Source organism: Bubalus kerabau, unplaced genomic scaffold (genome assembly GCF_029407905.1).
Source record: "Bubalus kerabau isolate K-KA32 ecotype Philippines breed swamp buffalo unplaced genomic scaffold, PCC_UOA_SB_1v2 scaffold_50, whole genome shotgun sequence".
Taxonomy (NCBI): Eukaryota; Metazoa; Chordata; class Mammalia; order Artiodactyla; family Bovidae; genus Bubalus; species Bubalus kerabau.
The window spans coordinates 2409849-2430028 of NW_026577904.1; the positions used below are offsets into that span (position 1 = coordinate 2409849).

Below are 20180 nucleotides of genomic sequence, written 5' to 3' on the forward strand. Positions count from 1 at the left end.
AGCTTGAGAGTGGACTATACTCAACACTAAATGAACATTCACTCTTTGTAGACTTGTTATTCTGGATATCAGTTACAGCAGATGATGTGTTTTGGCCCCTTGGGCTGTGTGCCCAGCGCAGAGGTCTCTGTCTCCAGGGGTCTGTTATGACCCCAGAAACGGGACTCTCAGATATGTATTTTGATTTCTCCAGACAGGTGGTTTCATTATCTCATGCACTATTTTGTGTGTGTATCAGATATTTAGTGTAATATAAATCAACACGGCAATAATAACAGTGGACTTCTGCTGCTAGATGAGCTGGGATTCTAAGCTCTTGGTTCTCCAGTCTTCCCCAGCATCATACTGAAAGCCAGAACCACCTTTATTTTTTCCATCTCTCCCTGAGAGTCACTGCACTGTTTTTGACAGATTTTCAATATTCTGATCAACAATTGAATTAAGCATCACCTTGCTAGATACCCTGGGTTGGGAAGATTCTTTACCCACCCTAATATTCTTGGGGCTTCCCTGGTGGCTCAGAGGGTAAAAAATCTGCCTGCCGTGCAGGAGAGCAGTGTTTGATCCATGCAGGAGACTGGGGTCAGGAAGATCCCTTAGAGGAGGGCATGGCAACACGCTGCAGTATTCTTGCCTGGAGAATTCCATGGACAGAGGAGCCTGGAGGGCTATAGTCCATGGGGTTGCAAAAAGTCAGACACAGCTGAGCAACTAAGACTTTCACATTCAGCCTAGAAAATTGTAGTTTGCCATATGCTTGATCTTTAGGCCTCCAGTTTGTTCAATATCCATTGTATTAGATACAGAATTGACAGCATTTCCCTGTTTAAAAATCTCCAGTGGTTCCCTATTTTTTTAATTAAATTTTTTTGCCAACTATTAAAATACAATTGCCAACAGAAGCTTAGTTCTGTAATGTCACAGATGGATGAAAGGATATCAAATTATTTTGACTTTAAGAATCACATTTCCTTTCCCACCAGTCATTTGTATGACAGTCTACTGTAAACTCTCCTTGAGCATCAGGATTGAATGCATCAGTATATCCATCTTGATGTGTCCCCAGTCAATTCTTGGGAAATCTCTACACACTCTTCTGAAAACACTCACTGACTATTTTAAACTTATCTACAGATACTTCAAGGACATACTTGTACATTTTGTCAGCAGCTTGAGATGCCACTGAGTCCTTTTAAAGTACTTGATCCTGCTTTAATTTCTTTTCCAATTTCGTTGAGCTATAATTGACATATAACACGGCGTAAGTTTAAGGGGTGCATGTGTTGATTTAATATGTTTATATATTGCAAAATGATTGCCACCATAACTTTGGCTGGCACCTCCATCCTGTCACAGAGTTACCATTTCTTTTTTGTGGTGAGAACATTTAAGGTCTAGGCTCTTAGAAACTTTCCAGGGTATCATACAGAATTAGTTACAATCACTGTGCTGTACCTTAACTCCTCTAAGTTCATCTTACAGCTGGCATTTGTATGCTTTGACCAGTATCTCCCCATTCCCCCACTGGCCGTCTCACCGAGTCACTGGTAGCACTCTTTATTATTATGTATTCATTTCTAAATGCGTATGTTTGTCACTACCTTAGCTGAGATACCATGATGTGCTGACGTGCCAGGCGCTATAGACATGGTGGTACACAGAAGTGGATATGGGTTTTATCCTTACCTAGCTTATAAACTCGGAGAAGGCAATGGCACCCCACTCCAGTACTCTTGCTGGAAAATCCCATGGATGGAGGAGCCTAGTAGGCTGTAGTCCACAGGATCGCTAGGAGTCGGACACGACTGAGCGACTTCATTTTCACTTTTCACTTTCATGCATTGGCGAGGGAAATGGCAACCCACTCCAGTGTTCTTGCCTGGAGAATCCCAGGGACGGGGTAGCCTGGTGGGCTGCCATCTATGTGGTCGCACAGAGTTGGACACGACTGAAGCGACTTAGCAGCAGCAGCTTATAAACTAGCTTTTTTCACCATTTGGAGCTGAAATCTACATACTTCCATTGTATATTCTGTTTTTAGAACTTGAAGATCATTTTTGTTGCTGGAGGAAAATGAAATTCTATTGAATGTTAGCAAATTGCTCTCTTTTCCTGCCTTTTCTTTCCTCATTGCCTAAAATATGATGGAAAAGTACTTTATATTGTCCTAAGTATTTTTCACAATTCTCAGTTCATTTTGAACATAGCACTTTTGACACTGATGTAAAACATATTGTATGTATAGCTGTGTATTTTTTTTTAACTTTACAATATATTATATGTATTTTTCCATTTAATTAAGTATATTCTGAAAACATGTTATTTAATGTCTGTTTAACAGTCAATCTTATTTAACCATCCCCTATTTTGTGCTATTTGGTTTGTGTCCAATATTTTTTTCTTTTTTTGGCTTGTTTTACAATTTTGAGTAATGCTTCTGTGAACATCCTGGTACATAATTCTTTGCCTGTATTTCTGATTATTTCCTTATGCTGTTCTCCAGCCTCCAAATACTGTCCATTTCTTGTGCCCAGGGACTATGTAGATGGACTGTTTTTTCAATCTATGTCCAGTGAATATACTTTTCACTTAATGATTTTTAGGCCTTTTTTGATGACCAGATGGAGTGTTGCCCATCTGCACCTGAAGATCTTCCACAGTCTATTCCAACATACCCTCTTAGAGCAAGCTAGGACACTGTAAAGACAGGAGAAGGAAGGTAAAGGCCTGTATACCTTGCTGGATGATGCCGGTGGGGGACATTGACTCTAGTACTCTCTCTTAGGGCTGTACCCATGTGCGTGTCTGTGTGTGTGATGGGAGGAGAGATGGAGTGGGCTGCTTGCTATAGACTAAATGGTGACATTCCTCCCTCACCCCCCACCCCCCAAGAATCCTAATTCATATGCTACAGTCCTAACCACTCCCTCCCCAATGTGATGGTATTTGGAGATAAGGCCTTTGGGAAGTTTCTTAAGTTTAGATGAAGTCATGAGGGTGGGGCCTTCATGATGGGATTAGCACCCTTATAAGAAGGGGCAGCAGAGAGCCTGATTTCCCCCTCTCTCTACCATAAGACAGTGAGAAAGAAACCATCTGCAAGCCAGGAAGGGAGCTCTTACCAAGAACTCATTTGGCCCACACCTCGATCTTGGACTCCCCAGCTTCCAAAGCTGTGAGAAAATAGGTTTCTTTTCTTTGTTACCCAGTCTATGGAATTTTGTTATGGCAAATGTGCTGTTGAAGACAACTAATTTATGATTCCCTAAAGGTGATGGCACCCCACTCCAGTACTCTTGCCTGGAAAATCCCATGGACGGAGGAGCCTGGTAGGCTGCAGTACACGGGGTCGCTAGGAGTCGGACACGACTGAGCGACTTCGCTTTCACTTTTCACTTTCATGCATTGGAGAAGGCAATGGCAACCCACTCCAGTGTTCTTGCCTGGAGAATCCCAGAGATGGGGGAGCCTGGTGGGCTGCCATCTATGGGGTCGCACAGAGTCGGACACGACTGAAGCGACTTAGCAGCAGCAGCAATGAGCTGGAAAAATGGCAATACACAGATGTTTTAGACTGACACTGAGTATTAGCTTTAGAAAACCTGAAACTGCAAACTTAAGTGCTTAGCCAACTATAGTAAAATATTTTGTCTCATTTTTATTACTTTCTTTAGTTTTGCTTCTTTTTTCTTACTTTTTTTCTTATGTAGTGTATTACAGATGAGCTGCACATTACAGCTCAAACTCATGTCCACTAGGCATGTATATTATACATGCTATTTCGGCTTCAATGTTTCATTATGCATTTTAACCAGTAGTTCAGATCAGGAGAGAACTGACTGATAATCATTTCAAAGAGGGTCCTTTTTAAAGGCATATAGCCACTCATCTATAAAAGTGCTACTTTCAATCCTCGCTAACTAAAAAAAAAAGAAAACGAATACAGAAATATCCCTTTTAGTTCCTCTATTTGGTTGACTCTTTGTTAAGTTATGATATTGTAACTTTCATTTTTATGAAATTTCTGAAATGTAATGTTTCAGCTTTGTTTACTTTGTGATAGAGGAGTTGTTACTGTTCAGTTGCTAAGTCGTATCTGACTCTGTGACCCCATGAACTACAGCACACCAGTCTCTTCTGTCCTTCACTGTCTCCTGGAGCTTGCTCAAACTCATGTCCATTAGGTCAGTGACACCATCCAACCATCTCATCCTCTGTCACCCTCTTCTCCTTCTGCCCTCAATTTTTCCCAGCATCAGGGTATTTTCCAGTGAGTCACCTCTTTGCATCAGGGGGCCAAAATATGGAAACTTCAGCTTCAACACCAGTCCTCCCAATGAATATTCAGAGTTGATTTCCTTTAGGATTGACTGGTTTGATCTCTTTGCTGTCCAAGGGACTCTCAAGAGTTTTCTCCAGTACCACAGTTTGAAAGCATCAATTCTTTGGCGCTCAGCCTTCTTTATGGTCCAACTCTCACACACATACCTGACTACGGGAAAAACCACAGCCTTGACTACATGCACCTTTGTTGGCAAAGTGATGTTTCTGCTTTCTAGCTGTCTAGATTTGTCATAGATTTTCTTTCAAGGAGCAAGCGTCTTTTAATTTCATGGCTGTGATCACCATCTGCAGTGATTTTGGAGACCAAGAAAATAAAATATGTCACTGTTTCCACTTTTCCCCATCTATTTCCATGAAGTGATGGGACTGGATGCCATGTTACTTACGTGTTATCAGTGGATTGTAAAGAAGAATAATTTATATTGAACCACTTTTCTGTCTTTACGTTGACTGTTTTGCCTTGTTAGACATGCTGTTGTAAATAAATTGCTGGATTTAATCATACCAGGAAATATTTGTCTTTTGTGATCACTGTGTTATGTGGGATGTGTGAGCTGAATAATTTGTTGGGCTGCACATTTTCCTTTGAAATGTTTGAAGGACCCTTAAGTGCTGTTGAAAGTGAAGGATAGAACTGCTCTCAGGAAAACAAAGGTTCTGTTACATTTTTCTCAAGTAATAAGGATATTTAGATAAAATAAAAACAAAGCAGTAAAAATCGCACACACAGTGCCATTTGCCACTAACAGAAAATATTTACCAAACAGAATAGTCCCTGGTGGGACCCTGCTAACTTACATTTACTTTCTCATGAAGTAGTGGGGAAATCAAATGCCCTGACTCACACCAAATATATGTCCCCCTCCTCACTATGAATCCAGACTCCATTTTCAAATAGAGTAGGCTGTCTAGGTAGGAAATGAAACCTTGACTGGTATCAAATGATGTCTCAGATGATCAACAAAGCTACGTCATAGTCATTATTATTCTCATCTTATTTTACATTTAAAAATTAAAAGTGATATTGGTTTTGCCATATATCATTTTGATATATGGCAAAAGCAATACAATATTGTAAAGTTAAAAAATAAAATAAAATAAAAATTAAAAGCGACAATGGCCAAATATCACTGGTGGTTATGGTGATTATGTGAGATATATATATCTAGAGAGAAAGAGAGAGAGAGAGAGGTATAGGTATTGAGTCCAGGATTGACACCAAAGCAGATGCTTCCAAATTCTTGGGTATTTTTATTGGCTGAAAAAGCCTGGCAGACTTAAAGTACCATGCTACCATGATAGTGTGATGCATCTATGTTCCTCTGGAATGGCAAACGGATGGAACTATCAAAGATGGAACTGAAGGGGAATTTTGGTCGTTATGGTTTGCGGAATATGGAGGCAGTTAGGCTTCCTAAGATGCCAAGTTGAACATTTTGGATATATCTTAAATATTTGAGAAAATAAAGAGTATGTTTAGGATTCTGCTTAATGGACTCAATTAACTCAGCCTTGTAAATGACTCTTTTTTTTTTTTAATTAGTCTCCTCACTCTTGTACTTGGATTAAGATTAATTTTTTTCCCTTTCAATTCTACTGGAGAAATACGATACTCTGGAGACTCAGCAAGCAGTCTAATGGGTGGTGTATGTACTTGTATTTGTACTAACTGGCTTCAGTAGGAAACACACTGAAATAAGTGTGGATGAGATGGAAATTCTAATCTCATTTAACTGGCCACTCACTGAGGATGAAGCTGAAGGTCCAATACTTTGACCACTTGATGCAAAGAGCTGACTCACTGGAAAAGACTGTGATGCTGGGAAAGATTGAGGGCAGGAGGAGAAGGGAGTGGCAGAGGATGAGATGTTTGGATGGCATCACTGACTCAACTGGACATGAGTTTGAGCAGACTCCATCAGTGTTAGTGCTTAGTCATGTCCAACTCTTTGCGACCCCAATGACTGTAGCCCACCGGGCTCCTCTGTCCATGGGATTCTCCAGGCAAGAATACTGGAGTGGATTGCCATGCCCTTCTCCAGGGGATCTTCCTGACCCAGGGATCAAACCAGGGTCTCCTACATTGCAGATGGATTCTTTACCATCTGAGCCACCAGGGAAGCCCAGGAGATAGTAAAGGACAGGGGAGCCTGCCGTGATTCAGTCCATGGGGTCACAGAGTTGGACATGACTTAGCAACTGAACAACAACAACATAAAGTCCAACTTCTCAGTGTAAAAAAGCAACTTGTGATTGTCATCAGAAAACACAACTTATTCTCCTGTGCACTTGATTGTTCTTCATCAAAGTCTTACTTCCTAACAAAATGCAGTAGAAGGTATATTTTCCCCTGCACAGGGGCTACTACAGCAGAGTTTGTGGTATATACACATTTGTGTAGTTAACTGAGTGGAGTTCTCAGATTAGACCATAAGTTTATACATTCTTGGTAAAGTCTCAAGTTACAGAACCCCATCAGTTATTTTTATGAATAGACTTGTCCCGCTTTAAGTTCTGAACTTCATCAATTGTTTCTAGGAGAGTGGTGTTCTTTTCCAGTATCCTTTGTCAATCTGGTTGTTCTCTTTTTATGTGTAAATTCTGCGGTGGTTCAGTTAGGAGAGCTCTTGCTTGGTCTGTTACCTTTGAAGGTTGTGGATCTCTGTCAGGATTCATATGTGGCAGAGCCACGGTGAGGGGAGAGATACTTAAAGTCCCCTTGGTGGGAGTCACTTTGCATTTGAAGTCTAACCTGAAATGTCTTCACCGGTTGCCAGCACCATGACGCTTTCTGTGTTAACGGCAGTAAACTGCCAGAAAGCGGCAATGCTGGGCAATGCTGTTTCAGCGCTTGGGGCCCACACCATGCATGCTATGTTAGTGCCACTAGTAGCTTTGTGAAAAAGACACTGGGATTTGCACTGCGTTTAAGGTACCCTTACCTAGGTAGAGGAAAATTGGAAAAGTGACTGATGCAATTTTAGAAAGACTCTGGGACCATTTATTTACAGTCAAAGGAGCAGGTGAGGAAGCTCACATTTCAAGATTCAGGAGATAGTTTGATGAACAGCATGAAGTACTTTCATAGAGAAGCAACATTATAGATTTTTTGGCATCAGGGTCAAGCTAAATATGTTTCCAGAAAGAGTAGCTAGGTACCAGACAAGATCAAATCCTAACGAGGTAAGTGAAATCTGTATCAAGGAACAGAGTGGGTACTATGAGATGCAGGCTATGTAGTCAAGGATGGCTCTGAGAATCTAGTCAAAGTGTGTGCTACTTTCCTAGTCGGGAAGTGATGCATGGTCTCCATGGTCAGGGAAGCGGGACACTGATTACAGTAGTTCCCCCTCACCCACAGGGAGCTTTGAAGATCTGCAGTGGATTCTGAAACCTCGGATAGTACTGACACATATTATTATATTTATATATGGACATATATTATTTTTTCCTCTGTATTCATACCTATTATACATTTTAATACAGTTTAACCGTGAACTTCCAGATGTTCAAGCTGGTTTTAGAAAAGGCAGAGGAACCAGAGATCAAATTGCCAACATCCGCTGGATCATCGAAAAAGCAAGAGAGTTCCAGAAAAACATCTATTTCTGCTTTCTTGGCTATGCCAAAGCCTTTGACTGTGTGGATCACAATAAACTGTGGAAAATTCTGAAAGACATGGGAATACCAGACCACTTGACCTGCCTCTCGAGAAACCTGTATACAGGTCAGGAAGCAACAGTTAGAACTGAACATGGAACAACAGACAGGTTCCAAATAGGAAAGGGAGTACGTCAAGGCTGTATATTGTCACCCTGCTTTTTAACTTATATGCAGAGTACATCATGAGAAATGCTGGGCTGGAGGAAGCACAAGCTGGAATCAAGATTGCCAGGAGAAATATCAATAACCTCAGATATGCAGATGATACCACCCTTATGGCAGAAAGTGAAGAAGAACTAAAGAGCCTCTTGAAAGTGAAAGAGGAGAGTGAAAAAGTTAGGTTAAAGCTCAACATTCAGAAAACAAATATCATGGCATCTGGTCCCATCACTTCATGGGAAATAGATGGGGAAACAGTGGCTGACTTTATTTTTTTGGGCTCCAAAATCACTGCAGATGGTGATTGAAGACATGAAATTAAAAGATGCTTGCACCTTGGAAGGAAAGTTATGACCAACCTAGATAGCATATTAAAAAGCAGAGACATTACTTTGCCAGCAAAGGTCTGTCTAGTCAAGGTTATGGTTTTTCAAGTGATCATTTATGGATGTGAGAGTTGGACTGTGAAGAAAGCTGAGCACCGAAGAATTGATGCTTTTGAACTGTGGTGTTGGAGAAGACTCTTGAGAGTCCCTTGGACTGCAAGGAGACCCAACCAGTCCATCCTAAAGGAGATCAGTCCTGGGTGCTCATTGGAGGGACTGATGTTGAAGCTGAAACTCCAGTTCTTCGGCCACTCATGCGAAGAGCTGACTCATTTGAAAAGACCCTGATGCTGGGAAAGATTGAGGGCAGGAGGAGAAGGGGACGACTGAGGATGAGAGGGTTGGATGGCATCACAGACACAATGGACATGAGTTTGGGTGAACTCCGGGAGTTGGTGATGGACAGGGAGGCCTGCTGTGCTGTGGTTCACGGGGTCGCAAAGAGTCGGACAAGACTGAGCGACTGAACTGAACTGAACTGATATAGTTTAATTTATAAATTAGGCAATATAAGAGATTAACAACTACCTAAAATACAACATGGGCTTCCCAGGTGGGGCAATGGTGAAGAATCTGCCTGCCAATGCAGGAAATGCAAGAGATGTGGGTTTGATCCCTGAGTCAAGATGATCCCCTGGAGGAGGAAATGGCAATCTGCTCCAGTATTCTTGCCTGGAAAATTCCACACACAGAGGAGCCTGGAGGGCTAGAGCCCATGGGGTTGCAAAGAGTCAGACATGACTGAGCACACATATACACAGTAATATAATAGAAAAATTATAACTGTGTACTATAATGAAAGTTATGTGACAGTCCTTTCTCTCCTCAATCAGCTTCTTCTACTCTGTTGCAAATGTGGTGATTTCTTCATCTGCAGATGTAGCCGCTCTAGTAATTTCTGTGTTTTTTTGTCTAAACCTATTCCTGAATCTGTGTAACTTGCAGTTAATGGCTTGGTGTCACTCAATTCAGGGGATTCCTCGCTGAAGTTTCTGTAGAGTTTCCGTGCTTTCTGGAACAACATGTTGCTGTCAGTTGGGCTATGTTTTCTGCTTATGTCCTTCACCCAGAGCCTTAATGTCTTTTCTGTCCTCATTAAGCATTCACCATGCAACGTGGCTGTAACTTTTGCAGTTTGAGGTGAGACATCAAAACTAGCGCAGATTTCTTTCTCCTTTACAGTTTCATGCACAGGGGAAGATTCATGCCTTCTGTAGATCTTAGTAACTTCAGCCTACTACTAACATTATTTTCTTTCCCGATTATGTTGAGAACTTTGACATTTCATTTTAAGGAAGCTCTTTGGTATATCTGAATGGCCAGCCTCATTACTCTTGTGCTTTGGTGCCATTGTTAAGTAAAATAAAGGCTACTTGAACACAAGCACTGTGATACCACAACTGTTGATTGGTCGAGCTGATAACGGAGAAGCTGATGAGTGACTAATGCGTGGGATACGCTGGACAAAGAAATGATTTGCATCCAGGGCAGAACAGAGTGGGACAGTTGATCATGCAATTCAGAATGGTGCCAAAAATGAATTGTTTGTTTCTGGAATTTTGCAGTTAATATTTTCAGGCGTGTGTGTGTGTGTGTGTGTGTGTGTGTATTGGCAGGGGGTGGGGTACTGGAACCTCAGAAAGCAAAACTGTGAAGGACTTGTTTATCCTGCTTAACTGAATATGGTCAATTCTTGTTAAACAAGGATGTGGAGATAGTTCCATTGTGAAAAGTAATTTTTGTAAAATTTGTAACAAATGGTGGTGGGATAACTGTATATTCAATGCAAAAGAATAAAGATGAAACTCTACATCATAAAAAAAAAAAACAAAACTGTGAATAAGGAGGAACTACTGTAACCATTTTTTTTTTTTTTTTTTTTTTTACTGGCCATGCCACAGCATGCAGGATCTTAGTTCCTTGACTAGGGATTGAACCTGTGTCCACTACAGTGGAAGCATGGAGTTTAAACCACTGGACCGCCAGGGAAATCCCATGTAACCATTTAAAAAATTCATTTTGATGCAGTCATTTTGACTGAAGAAAGATATCCCTTCTACTAATTGTCTCCTTATTCCATGCTTATTAGGAAAATTTTTACTTTCTGCTGTATTATTTTTAGACTTTTTATATCTATGTTTTACTGGTATTTCAAATCTTCAACATGTTTTAAATTACAGAAGTAATATATGTTCCTGGAGGCACATGAAAAATACAAAAATGTAGACATATGGATAGGAATGAAGTAGAAATCTCCAATCCCCTGCATTCCTACCTCCTTGAGTTAACAATTAGTAATTTACTACAGGTATCCCAGGAATAGTCAGGGGAAATTTCTTGTGTACCTTTGAAAAATAAAGTTTAAGTCAAGTCCTTAGGAGAAAACCTACTAGTGAAGTCTTTAGTAAGTTGTTTTGCTGCAACTGTGTACAAAAACAATTAAAGTTTGATTGAAATTTTTGGCTTATGCACTGGAGAACACACTGTTCTCCAAAGTGAAGTCAGAAGAATCTTGATGCCAAATTTTCAAAGGATGTGTCATAAACCATTTTAATGTTTTCTCACCTCTATCAAAAATATTAAATATTTAGGAGAGTTAAAGATTAAGAGGAATATTTGAGAGGAAAGTATCCAAATGCTGTAATAACTCTTCCAACTTGGCGGGTAGGAAGAATGGAGATTTTTCCTTTTATACCCATTTGAGAGAGAGAACAGCCCCTTGAAAAGACATTTCAGTACTGGATATATGCTGGGCATAGTGAACTGGGTTCTGACCTTTACCTGAGAAATTCAGTGGATGAGAAATTAAGTTTAATAAATTGTATGTCCTGGATGACTTGGAGTTAGTAAATAATTTTTTTTCTAAAGTGATTTAAAAATTAATGATTTCATAATGAATAATATCACATTCATTGCTTAGCAATACAGAAAGTTCACTTTATTAATGTTTTTAATTTTAATTTTTTAGCTTAATTCTTTTTTAATTCCCCCATGTAGCTTATCTTCTCTTTCTCTAGGGTAAAGCTCTTAATGGGCAAAAGACCTATGTGCTTTTCAAAAGTCATAAAAAGAAATTTTTGATATGTGAAATTACAGTTCATATAATTTTTCTTTTTCATAAAATTTACAATTCTATTTTGAAGGAAAAATATGTCAAAATTGCATTATAAGTAATTGAATTACATATTTAAAATTGGGTGAATTTTACTATATATGATTTATATTTTAATAAAGCTGATTAAAAATGAATTATCTGGAAAAACTGGTTGAAAGTTACTAGAGTAGAATAATGTAAGTTCCTGAAGCATAATTCAGAAATACCCAGTAAATGTGTGTTCATGATATTCATATATGAAAACCTTGATAACCATGTTACAAACTGTAAACTCTCCTCTTGCTTTGGGCCTATACTAATCATTTATGCTGGCTGTCTTTTATGTTTAGTTTCCCACTGAGTTAACATTGAATCCTGGCACATTGTGTTTGGAAACTGAGTGATCACTTTTAAAATATATGTCCTGTGCTTGCCAGATGGGTTTGGAAGCTCTCCCAGTAAGGCTTTCATTGTCATAACCCACTTCACAACTCTATCATGAATGAGGTCATTAGGGAATGACATCATTTTCAGTACCTCCCAGCTTGCAATTAAAAAAAAATGCAATAGCTTTTAAAAAAAAATTGTGTCTCTTACGTAATCATGTCTTAAGCAAGACATAGCTCCTAAATCACACACATGTGCACGCACACTCACACATGCAAACAATGCCCCTTGAAATTGTGCAACTAGCAGAATTTCTGAGACATGTTTGGTTGTGGGTGGTCATGAAGTACTACAGGTTCAGGAAATACTAAGGAATATTTAAGGTAAGCCAACAGGAAGAGGCCACCAAGAGTGGGTAGATGAATTCAGAGGGGAAGTGAGAAAGCACTTAGGACCTTTTCTGCCATTTTTCCTCCTTCAGGAGGCTATGTAGAAAGGTGCTGCTCTTTCTAAAATGAATTGTGTAGCAAGAATTTATAATAAAATTCCCATTTATATATTCAGTCACACAGCCATATATTTGACAAATATGTGATGGTAACCACATAGGATAACCATCTGGTATACAGTTGTGAAGAAGTCAGATGTGGTCTCTGCCCTTATGGAGATAAAAACTAGCTGGAGAAACAATCAATCACTAACCAATTACAGAAATAATTTAAAATGTTCAAATATGGTCAGTGTTAGGAACAAGAAGCATGTGTTTCTAGAAAAGTCTACATCAGAAGGTGATAGACTAATCTAGAGGGTCATGAAAATCTTTCCTCGGCTTAGCTTTATAAGATAATTAAGAATTAGTTATTTAAGGAAGGGTGGAGTGTGGAAGAAAAAGCTCTAGGAGGAACCTCATGTGCAGTGTCCCTGGGATAGAAAAGAACACCCTGAGCAGGTAGCAAGCTGTTAAGACAAAACTCTGAAACCGAGAGGGAAAAGCAGCTTTCTCTCAACATGTTTTCCCTTACCAGAAAAAACTTTTGAATAAAAATGTTTCCTCTTTGAAAATAAAATGTCTTTTGAAAGGATGAAATCAAGTCCATCTTCACACAAATTATTTTTGAAAGTAAACAGCATCAATATATAATTAGGTTCTAAGGCAGTTGTTCCAGAGAGAGAAGGTAGTGAGGGTCACAGTGAAATTATGTTGCTTGTATGCTCAGACTCAGCAGATAGGCCTTACGGTGGGGACCATGTAAAGATTCTATCTCAGTAATCTTGTCTGACCTGCATAGAAGCTAATACCATGGCATCAGCTTTTGAGAAAAGAAAGAGCTTTGTTGTGAGGTCAAGGGGTAAGGAGACAGAGGCAAGGGTCTCAACTCTGTCTTTTTGGTCCAGGATTTGGGGGAAATTTTTAGTAGTTAGAGGAGTTTCAAATTTGGGAACTAATTAGCTAGTCTGAAATCAGTTCATATAAGCTAATTTTGCTGCTGTAAGTCAAATGTTCTCAAAGAGGTCTGATGGCAATATTTCTCTTCTTTGAGTTCCATAGACTGATAATTCTTGGCTTTAAGATATCCTGGAGATACAGTTCCTATCCTGCACGTGTGCAGTGCTTTCTCTGTAAGATAATTGAAGGTTTAATTAATCGATCCACCTGTTTAAAGAGGCAGAACCAGTTTAAGCTGGTCAGTGTTTTACGTGCTATTTCTATCTGGTAATGTTAGATAATTTAACAGCATTCAAGAAATGGTGATAGAATGCCTGTTATGCCCCGGCCACTGGCTGGCCTCGAGGTCCTGGCATGTCTCACTGCAGTGCCTGTATTGGTAATGACAGTGATACCATAAAGATTCGAATGAACAGGAATGACAAAGTTATGACCCCTGAACTCCTTTCTCTTTCCTGCTTGTTGGCCCTCGTCTTCCATGTGTGTGCCAGAGATTATTGTAAATACGGTAATTATAGTTGCAGCTGTTCTGATCTGGCCCAACTGAGGTAGGAGAATGGGAGGTTTTCTTGAGCAGAGAAATAACTTCCTAAACAGTTCCTACCAATGAGAGAAATCTAAAACAAGGTTTAATACCGTTTTTTAAAACAGAGGTTATGTTTGAAGCTCCATAAATGATTTGATTTTCTGGGAAAGTGGAATGAGTCTTATTTTTACTGGGGGTGTTTACATAATAGACCATGTTGCTGCTGCTGCTGCTGCTAAGTCGCTTCAGTTGTGTCTGACTCTATGCGACCCCAGAGATGGCAGCCCACCAGGCTCCCCCATCCCTGGGATTCTCCAGGCAAGAGTACTGGGGTGGGTTGCCATTGCCTTCTCTGATAGACCATGTTAAGAAACTGCTAAACTATAAATCACTGCAGATGGTGACTGCAGCCATGAAATTAAAAGACGCTTACTCCTTGGAAGGAAAGTTATGACCAACCTAGATAGCATATTCAAAAGCAGAGACATTACTTTGTCAACAAAGGTCCATCGAGTCAAGGCTATGGTTTTTCCAGTGGTCATGTATGGATGTGAGAGTTGGACTATGAAGAAAGCTGAGCACCGAAGAATTGATGCTTTTGAACTGTGATGTTGGAGAAGACTCTTGAGAGTCCCTTGGACTGCAAGGAAATCCAACCAGTCCATCCTAAAGGAGATAAGTCCTGGGTGTTCATTGGAAGGACTGATGTTGAAGCTGAAACTCCAATACTTTGGCCACCTCATGCAAAGAGTTGACTCATTGGAAAAGACCCTGATGCTGTAGGGATTGGGGCAGGAGGAGAAGGGCACGACAGAGGATGAGATGGCTGGATGGCATCACCAGCTGGATGGCACCACTGTCTCAATGGACATGAGTTTGAATGAACTCCGGGAGTTGGTGATGGACAGGGAGGCCTGGCGTGCTGGGATTCATGGAGTCGCAGAGTCGCACACGACTGAGCGACTGAACTGAACTGAAACTGCATTTGGTAGGTTGTATTTCTATGCACAGTTATACAATGTACCCCTTCCTCATATCAGTTTATGTCTTCCAACCTGTTGCCATGGGGCTTGCATGCTTCCTATTGTGGGTAATATATATTTTCCTTCCCTCTCCACTGATTTTGAATTTAGCCATGCAATTTTCTCTGGTCGTTGGAATGTGAACAGATATGACTACACTATATACAGTTAGAAGCTTTAAATGAAATTCTAAGGAAAAAGCCTTTTGCTTTTCAAAATGTTAGTTTGAAAAATGGTATGCTCCACATAAAGGTTTCAACCTCAGGCCGAAACCTTCCAACAAGAACCACAGAGCCGAGCCAAGCAGAGCCACTGTAGCTCCATCCATCCAGCCGCTGCCTCTTTGAACCATTAAGAAGAACGAGATGCTTGTTTTTGTAAGCTCATGAGATTTTACAGCTGTTACGCAGAAAAGTTGAAAAGTACAGAATCCGATACTTAGACAAGGAGTATTCCCATATAAAAACTTAAAATATGTGGCCCTGGTTCTGGGGGCAGGAGACCTAGCCATGAGGAAACTTGATGGAGGCTGGAAAATCGGTGACACTTTGTATTCAATAAATAAATATTTGGTAAAACGTTACCTGAGGTAACTTGGAAGGCAAACATGAATATCAGGTTCTCAAGGCTTTCTGTAAAGAAGATTTGAAATATTGCTAATGTGACTCAATTGTTAGAAGCTGTGTTTGATAAGATAACACAAGAAGGAAAATGATCTCAAGCATAAGTGACTTATTTAGGATGAACAGGAAATTAAAATGAGAAGCTACAGGATTCACAGAGTTAGAAAATCAAACTCTTTCTCATCTCTAACGGGTTAAAATAGAAACACTTTGAGTCACAAAGGCTAATTAAGACTCAGATTAAGACTCAGTTTAGGGACAAAGCCCAAATTATTGGCATGTGCACAAAAGCTTTTGATTGGATTAAGATGTCCCTCAGTAAATCCTTTCAATTGGAAAAAATGGTTCAGGAAAAAGAAACCAAAGGAATGATCTCTTGAAGCCAATATGTGTGCTTCAGTTTAGAGAGAAACAGATTGGTAAAAGAATAGTGAACATGTCTTTTAATATATGGAGCAGAATAGATGAAATAAATAGAAGAAAAGAAAAGATACAAAAAAAATTGAGACGAGTTTTAATGCAGAGTATCTCCAGCCTGATATAGCAGTTGAGTGGCTTTTTTTATATCTTAAACTGACATGTGGACCTCCAGCTTTCTCTGAGAATGAAGCAGGCTTTCTCTGGGAATGAAGCAGGCCAAAAGTGCTGCTCAGCTCCAGGGAGGGCATGTTTTCAAATGTTCTGTTCAGGTGTGGTCAAGGAAGGCAAAGGAAAAGGGAAAGAAGAGGTGGTAGCCAATAGTGCTGGAAAAAATTCATGTTGTTCAGTCCCTCAGTCGTGTCTGACTCTTTGCAACCCCATGGACTGCAGCAGGTCAGGCTTCCCTGTACTTCAATACTGCCTGGAGTTTGTTCAGACTCATGGGCAATGAGTTGATGATGTCATCCAGCCATCTCATCCTGTCACCCCTTTCTACTCATGCCCTCAGTCTTTCATGAGTAGAAGACCCTGATCTTCTTTTCCAGTGAGTCAGCTCTTCGCATCAGGAGGCCAAAGTATTGGAGCTTCAGCTTCAGCATCAGTCCTTCCAATGAGTATTCAGGGCTGATTTCCTTTAGCATTGACTGGTTTGATCTCCTGTGCAAGGGACTCTAAACAGCCTTCTTCAGAAGCACAGACTGAAAGCATCAGTTCTGCACTCAGCCTTCTCTGTGGTCCAACTCTCACATCTGTACATGACTACTGGAAAAACCATAGCTTTGACTATATGGAGATTTGTCAGCAAAGTGATGTCTCTGCTTTTTAATATGCAATATGTAATACATAGTATATAATATATAAAAATAATATATATTATATAATTATATTATATTATACATTATTATATATCATATAAATAATTATCAATATTGTCATTAATTATATTATTTATATTAGATTAGATTATAATATAAATATATTTATATTTATAATTTATATAAATATAATGACTATAAACATATTTAAATATAAATATAAATACAAATACAAATATATATTTAAAATATAAATATATAAATATAAATATTTATTTATATATTAAATATATATAATTCAAATATATTCTTAATATTAGTTAAATGTATACTTTAACATTAAATATATACTATATATAATATAAATTATAATTATATCATTATATAATATAATAAGAATGATAATAATAATAATGAATATAATAATAATATGAGATAATAATACAATCTAATTATAAATATATATCAATATTTAAATATAAATATAAATTTAAAATATAGCATTACTTATTAGTGTTATTAATTATTCTAATATACTTAATTATTAATATTAATAATATCATGTAATTATTATATATAGATTAAAATATATGAATAATTATATAATACATAACATAATATCATATTAACATATTAATAATAATATATGAATATAAATATATAATATAATATATCATATATCATTGCATATGTTATGTACATTACATAATACATATATTATGCATATGTATATTATGAAACATGTTATATATATGTTATACAATATTAATTATAATATTATATATCCAAATATATAATATTTATATATTATATTTATTAGTAATATTATATATTATATATAATATATATCATTATTCTATATATAACAATATATATAGTTATATATAATTATTTATATTATAATTAATATAATAATTAATATAATTATATTATAGTATATCATATAAATATTTATTTATATATTTATTTAAACCATGTCTCCTGTGTGTGCGTGCTAAGTCACTTCTGTCTTGTCTGACTCTGCGACCTTTTGGGCTGTAGCCCGCCAGGCTCCTCTGTCCATGGGATTCTCCAGGCAGGAATACTGCAGTGGACTGCCATGCCTTCCTGCAGGGGGATCTTCCCAATACAGAGATCAGACCCGCGTCTCCTATGTCTCCTGCATTGGCAGGCCGGTTCTTTAGCACTAGGGCCACATGGGAATTTAAATCCTGATTATTGAGATCTAAAAGAGAGACATACAAAAACTAAGAAAATACCTTGACTTCACTAGCAATGTATATTGATGGCCTATATGCAGAACATTGTTTCTAAGGGTAAAATACAGTCTTATGGTCAGAATGGCTATCCTCCATGCTTTGGTTGATGTTAAATGTCAGACTGTCTAAGGCCATTTACCATCTCCAGGAGCTCTCACTGAGTTGTAGTAAGAGGTACAGAATGTCACTGATGAAGTCCACCTAGAAACTTCAAATTGCTTCTGTCTCCTTTGCTGCCTTTAAAATCTCTGACTAACTGCTCAGGAGAGATACCAGAATAAAAAGATATGAAGAAACAAATGTGGGAGATAGACACAGAGTGGAAGTCAGTGAGTAATAAACAATGTATTTATTTGGGATAAGCAAAGAAAAGAGATAACAGCTAATCATTTATAATTTTAATCTTTTGCTTTGTGTTTCCAAAATCCAAGCACTTTTTAGTTTTATTTTCCTTCATATTTCTAAAATGTATTTTGTGATATCAGCCAAGTTGCAACTTTTAAAATACTTGTCAGATAATCTTGAAAATTTTTATTTGGCTTAAGGTTAACCCTTCTCTTGTATTATACAATCAAACATAATATATACTAAAACAAATACATAATTCATAATGTGAATCTTTAAAAAATTAAACCTTTCATTCAAATAATAAAGCTTGTTTTATTCAGGAAAATGATACTATGATTCTAATGTAATACAGCATTATTATTATTGTATAGTTTTATAATAATAGTAATAAGCATACAGATGATACTATATATATATTTTAAATATTCAAGATGGCTTGAAATTGATAGGAAAAACTTACAAATTTGGGAAAACAAATGCCATGTTGTTAGAGAGTCATAGAAGAAAATATTTCCATGCTCATAAAAATCTAGTTTTAAAGGGAATATGTATGTATACACACCCACACACATATTTATATTTCCAGGCACAATAAAAAGGCATTGATATTCAGAGGCAATCTTTAGTGAAATTTTTACTATTCTGCCTTGATGAAGATCTTTGTAATATTTGGCCATATTCAAACTAATTGGAGGTTAAATACTGAAGATGCTAATGCCAACAAGAATTACCACTTATCTTTTGTTATAATCTAAAGTTTGAGATATTATTTTCTGGGAATTTGTGGGTCTTCTTGGAAATATGTCTTTTCAGAATTACAGATTTGGAAAGTTAGTATGTAATACCAGTAGGGCATGAACTCATAAAAAGATTTTTAGAAATCTTACATAACTTTGATTCATCTGGTATGCAGGTTAAACATTTTTGGTGGAGGGAAATCATAGGAAAGAATTCTGCTAATCTTTGACATGTATTTCACTCAGTACAAAGTATGGATGTTATACTACATGCTTAATTCAAAAATGAAGAAACCTAAAAATTTCCAGAGACTTTTCAATTTCTACTGCAAAATTTTCCCATGAAACTACTTTATTATTTTCTTGCAGAAAAATATATTTTCTGGAATTAGATTTACTATGTTGAGCCTTCTCAAATATGGTTGTTTCTTACCATTGATGCATCTTCTCACAGTGAACTTAGCTACAAAGCTCCAGAGGCCACTATGGTCTCAGTTATGTGCTATCCATGAATGGTGCCATATATGAAGTGACATTTTGAGAAAATTTTCTAAAGATTTTCTGAGGACTTTAAAGAGATTCAGTGGATCTACAACCACCCAAAATGGGCTGATATATTTTAAGGGTTTATAGTAGCTTTGGCTACTGAAGGATGGGGTTTGATTACCAGCTGTATCATTTGCTAGCTCATTGGCCTCAGGTACTTTCTTGCTTCCTCTAAATCTCAATTGCCTCATCTGAAAAAGAACAATAAAATGTCTAACTGACAGCTCTGCTGGAAAGATTAAGTATTATGCATAAAAGCACCTAATGTGCCTATTACACGGGTTGAAACTCAGTTCAGTTCAGTCGCTCAGTCATGTCTGACTCTTTGAGACCCCATGGACTGCAGCATGCCAGGCCTCCCTGTCCATCACCAACTCCCAGAGCTTGCTCAAACTCATGTCCAT

The 20180-nt window shown here is 38.0% G+C and overlaps 1 pseudogene; it reads right to left on the bottom strand.

The window, feature by feature from the left end:
• Window positions 1-9576, bottom strand: part of LOC129640861 (protein LTV1 homolog) — a 33933-nt pseudogene extending 24357 nt beyond the window's left edge.
• Window positions 9577-20180: the final 10604 nt, after the last annotated feature.